The following is a 6,166-nucleotide window of genomic DNA, read 5'->3' on the forward strand; positions in this document are numbered from 1 at the left end:
GGAAAGGGTTAAACCGGGCTGCTCCTTGGAGGCAAGGATTCTGAGGCTCCGTCTAACATACTTTGGACATGTTGTAAGGAGAGACCGGTCCTTGGAGAGGAACATCATGCTTTGGAGGGTGGAGGGACAGCGCGGGAGGGGAAGGCCCTGTATGAGGTGGATTGATTCACTGACTGGGGTAATCGGGATGAGAGTGTCAGAGACAGTGCGATTGGCACAGGACAGAGCAGAGTTTAGGGCTGTTGTACATAGTGTCACTATGAGTCACAAGCTACTCGATGGCACATAACAACAACAATAACAACAACAAGGTAAGCAGGGAGATTGCGTAAGATTGGGGATGACCTTCTAAAAAGTATTTCATAAAGATAGAACTCATTACAATAGGGTGCCCACTGCACACAGCGGAGGACTAAGGGGAGTATTTCTGTTCATACTGTCTGAGTTTCTTGGCATAACTTTATTAGAGCGTCTAAAGGGTTCTGTTTGTTCTTTTTACTTGTCCTGAACTCTGAGGTCTATAGTCTGTGTGCAGCTTCCAGGTAATACCTACAAACTTGAATAGAGTTTGCAAGAGTTTAAACACAAAATCTGGTCATTGTCTGAGCCATTTGACCATGGCAACAATATTGGGGGACTAGTTCCCATAAAATAAGTTTTACGACTTCATCCATTTTGGTGTGGGGAAGGGGAGAGCTTCAGCTCACCCAGAAAAGGTGCACATGGCTACAAGAATATATTAAAAGGGATTCTGGCTTGAGTTCAGTACAATTTACTCCTATATGCTTTATGGTGGCTGAGCCCTGTAACTTCATCCTGACTAAACCAGTTTTGTTCAAGTGGGTATTGTGATGCAGCTTAAGAAAAAGTTGTCTGAATATAGCTTTAGGAATAAATCTCCTTGAATCTGGCAGAATTCACCATCTTTTGACTAAGGTAACTTTTTCCTTTTTTGTAAAGTCCTTTGCAGCTATTGAATATTCAGTGTTGTCCAACAGGACAGAAGCTAAAGGGATTAGGGTGGGCTGTGTAGCTTTAGCACAGAGTGCCACTCACTAGGCTGAAGCACTAGCCAGCCTATTGCCTTTTGTCACTGGGTCATTTCCTGTCTGATGTCCTCTGCAGTGAGCAATTGCTACCTTGGATGGCAACTACACTGCTATTAGGAGGTTTAAGATTTAGCAGTATTTTTACAGGCTTTCTAGTGGCAGGGAGAAGCCCCCCCCTTTTTTTTTAAAGCACTCCATGGGCATACACAGTTGCAAAAGCGTAGTGACTGTCAGTATAAGTATTAATCTTACTTCAGCCCATCAGAGTGTCCAGATTAGGACAATAAGTTCTTATTTCCATGGTGACATTTCCTAGGGTAATCTTGTGACTCGTAAAACAGTGTCAGTTATGGTGACAGCAGTTCTAGTCTTCTGAGTTCTTTCATGCATAAACTTATTGCCGTCAGTGAACAGAGTTTCTGCTTTAGGGAAGGGGTAGTCTTTGATATCTGGTCTACAAGAGTACATAATATTAATAACTTCTTCATAAGTATGCTCCACCATGTCTTAAGATCTTAGGAGCAAAGTAGGTGGGTTTAACATTCTGGCAGTAGTGAAGCTGATGCATGGATTTTCAAGTAACAGGCTTTTATATTGAGCAAGTCAAGCATTGGTCAGCCACTTACCCCTGCTCCAGAGATGAGGGCTATCAAGTGGTATGCTGGGTTGTTATGTTGAGGTTTTACCTTAAGGTGAACTCATGAGCTTCTTTTACTAACAGTACAGTGGAAGCCATTGATCATAGACAATCAGGCCAGCCTAGAGCAACTGGGTCTAGTAACTTTGAGGTGTAGACGACGGGCATGTCTAAGTTCCTAGGGTCTGAGTCAGCACTTTTTTGGCTACCACAGAATGCTCATGGATGAAGAGGTGAAAGGATCTTGAGAGCGGATAGGGTTAAACAGAACCTACCCACATTGCTTGGGTATTGCCACGGTGGCATAGACAAAAGACCAGGGTGGCATGCCCCTGAAAGAGACTACACAGGCATCCACCTGACCACATCCCTTGCAGAAACTTGGCTCTATCTTGACTAAGGACAACCCAGGCCTGGACAGCCTCCACAGGGCAGGCGAATCTCTGTTGTGTCATACTATATGACCACGGGGCTGTAGCTCATGATCCAATCAGACTCTGTAGCTTGTGGTTTCCTTGCCATGGAGCCATATAGACAAGCTATGAAAGGCATCAGCCATTTATACACACACTATCACTCAACAAGAACTCAGAGGTTATTACTTTCCCTCCCAATAAAAGATAGGAAGAGAAAAACAGGCAAAACAGACCAGAAACCCAGGTAAACTCAACCAAAAACCAGGGACTAACCATTCATGTCTGAGTTATGGCCAGAAACCACAGTCATTTAGGATTCAAACTTATTTGACCATTACAGGTACCAGAATAATGGACCATTACAGAGCTAGACTCAGCAGAGGTGATCCTGATGAAAGTTTGTTGATCTCAAGGAGCACCAGGAGTCATCAGTCCCAGTCAGCAGTGTTATGGACAAAAGGGGTCCCTGGAATGTCTCAGGTAGCGCCCTCCCTCTTCTTCTCCAGAAGCTACAGCTGTGATGGAGAGACTCCAAGCCACTTGGCACAGAAACTAAAAAATGAGCTGAAGATATCTCTGGGGCCTCCAGATGTTGTGGCAGATTGAGAGATTCTAATCACTCAGCCAAAACTTAGAGGTCAACAAAGTTCTTTATTGCATGTGGCCAGAACATCAACTAATGCTTAAACCTTTCCTATACTGAAGTGAAGCACAGATTTATATAGAGAGATTGAGTATGAGGGTTACACAAAGTTCACTGTGGTTGGCAATGGAGATTTCTTCATATATAGAAGTCGTTATTGGTTCCGAATTCTCATGGGTATCCAGGTCTCAGGCCAAGTGCAGAGGGAGTGGCAAGCAAGCTGGGTCAGTATGTACTAGGAATGTCCTAGGACATAAAGCTGCAGCAAAACATGTTATTGCCAAAATTATTGAGGCGTACTTTTCTTAAAACGGCTGTCAGAAAAAAAATGGCTTCCCTAATACTAACATGTAAAATGCCTTCTCCAATGCTTAATATATGTTACTACTACAATAGGATTTAAATTATTGATCTTGATTCTCTCCCTTCTTTGTAAAATTAGACCAGAAGAACCAATACCAGTATTTTTACACTAAAGATGCTATCCCTGGGTTATACAAAGTAAGTATGATTAAAGATTAGAGGTTCAAGTCAAATTGGCAATCTATTGCAGAAAAATTAGTTATTATAAAACCTATGGTATTTGTGCCTCAGTTCTCATTTTCTCAGAGTATATTCCAAGCTGTGAAATAGCTAGATCATATGGAATTTCTCTGTTAAGCTTTTTGAGGAAGTGCCAAATTGCCTTTCAGAGTGATACCATTTTACAATCCCTTCAACAATGTATAAAAGTTCCTATCTCACCACATCCTCTCCAACATTTATTATTTGCTGCCTTGCTAAACATTGCCACTGCTACTGGGGTAAGATGGTATCTCTTTGTGGTTTTGATTTGCATGTCTCTTATTACCAGTGATTTTGAGCATTTCTTCAAATGTGTGTTGGCCATCCAAATGCCCTCCTCTGTGAAAAGGCTTTTCATATATCTTGCTCATTTTATAACTGGAATATCAGTCTTTTTCTTCTGAGGCCCAGGAGTATTCTATAAAGTTTCATACACCAGAGTTCATAGCAGCATTATTCACCATAGCAAGAACATGGAAACAAACCAAATGTCCAACCACAATGGAATGGATTGAGAAATTATGGTACATTCACACAACGGAATATTATGCAGTAGGCAGTTGCAATGATTTTGTAACTAAGTACTACCTAACTTGGGAGTGAACTAATTCAGTCTCAAATACTACATAAGGCCATTATTGTAGAATGAATATGTGGATCCAGGGAGGGGAGACAGAGCAGAGGGGTGAGGATGGATGGGGGGTAAAGGGGTCTTCAAGATAGGGTGACACAATTTGATAGGTGGAGGGAGGTGTAGGTAAAGGAAAGGTGAAAGATCCAGTGTGAAAAAGAATGTATATGAATTTTGTAAGTAAATCAGTATTAAATAAATAGCTAGCTAAATAAATTATATGATTGGGTGCCAAACATGGTAATGGCTATCCATGGTGGGCAGTGTTTGCTGGAGTTTCCTGACTAAAACAAGCCTGGAAACAGGAGCAGCATCCACTTCCGAAATGGCTTGCCTCCAGAAACTCTGTGTTATGAACAGTGTTCAGGCCTTTCGTTCATAGGGTCGCTATGAGTCATCTACAATTTGAGGGCACCTAACAACAACAACAACAACATGACTGGGAGAAAAAAACCCTATGGCATACAGTTTGGCTGTAAAAAACCTGGAGTCAGAAATAAGAATTAATTTGACAGTAACTGCTTATTGGTTAATAAGGATGAAAACCATGTTCTTGGATAAACATCACTTTCTTATTTAACATACATAGTTGTATTTTATACAATTTTTTATTTATAAAGTTTTTCAGTCATATTTAGGAACAGAAATTGGAAAGAAAAAAATTTCTCATAATCTCACCACCCAAAAAATCCCTTTGTTATTATTACTTATATACAAAATCTTAGTCTTTCTTCCTAAGAATGTGATTCCTTTCATTAATTGTATACAGAATAGCTCAAAAGAAGAGTGATAAAGTAGATTATAACATAAACATGCATTATCTTCTCCTCATGTGGCTAACATTTACTTTCCCAGGATTCTGGTAGCAGGAGCACAAACATGTGATATAGAATTTGCCAATAAGCTTACCAGAAACCATTTTGTCCAGTGCATCTATTAAGAATGCATGACTGTTCTCCTGTGATACTTTATCACAAGCATGTTTCCACACTCTTACACAGCATATCAGTACAGTTTCTATTTGCAAACAACAGAATTAGTTCTAAATGCAATCTTTTAAAGAAGATTACATAGTTAGAGATTCACTGACAAGGCCAAAAACCAAGTTTGAGAGGTTCCTGTCACCACTTTAGATTTGTTTTGTTACAACAATTTTTGTTGTCTTAGGTGCCTTTTAATTGAACTGATGAATTGTTCAAGTCCATTGAGTCACTATGTCAATTCATACGGTTGACGGTTTCCCTCTCTCTGGATTCTCTACCTTTCCTGGCAACCTCTGGTAGCTTAGTGGTAAGAAGTTGGGCTGCCAACCTTAAGGCCTGTGGCTCAAATCTACCAGCTGCTCCACTGGAGAAAAAGGAACAATCTCCTTCCATGTGATTTAAAGCTTCTGATAATCCACTGCAGAATTAGCTATGAATTTCTTCTGACTCGATGACACACACATAATAAGAACTACCTTTCCCAGCTTGATGTCTTTTTCTAAGGGTTCATCCCTCTTGACTACATGACAAATTGTGTGAGGTGAAATTTTACCATCCTTGCCTCTAAGAAGTATATGGTTGTACTTTTTCCAAGGCAGCTATGTTTGGGGATATTTGGCAATCCATGGGACAGTAAATATTCTTCACCAATATCGCAATTCAAAGTACATTAAGTTCTTCTTCAGTCTTCCTTATTCATTGTCCAACTTTCAGATGCACATTAAATATTCAAAAATACCACTGCTTGGATCAGGTATACATTTGTTTGGGGTTTTTTAACAGTTATTCTTTCTTTTTAGCTGAATCTTTAAAGAGATTCTTGGTGGCATATTTTTGCCCCTAGTACAACATTTTTCTTTTATTTTTGACTGCTGTTATCATAGATGTTGATTGTGGATTGTGGATTGCTAATGGCAGATGAATATTAGTTGAAAGTAGAGAATACCATAAAAAATGGGCGAGCCGTCGTGGCCTTCTGCCCAGGGCGGGCTGCACTTGGCCCCCGGCTCAGGGCGAACCGTCGCGGCCCTCAAGAGCAAGAAGGCAAGCAGCTGTAACCCAAGACCACCCGTAAGGTGATAAAGCGTCCTCCCTTCCCCCCTTTATATCTACGCCCCTGTTCAGTATGAAGAAGCCAGAGAGTCGGCATCCAATTCCCAAATCAATAAGACAGTTGGCTTGATTACTATTGGAAAATGCTTGTCATTCCTCTGTAGTATCTGGTCCCCACTGGACCCTCATC

Source organism: Elephantulus edwardii, unplaced genomic scaffold (genome assembly GCF_000299155.1).
Source record: "Elephantulus edwardii isolate Elephantulus edwardi_28Jun2011 unplaced genomic scaffold, EleEdw1.0 scaffold00146, whole genome shotgun sequence".
In the NCBI taxonomy this organism is placed as follows: domain Eukaryota; kingdom Metazoa; phylum Chordata; class Mammalia; order Macroscelidea; family Macroscelididae; genus Elephantulus; species Elephantulus edwardii.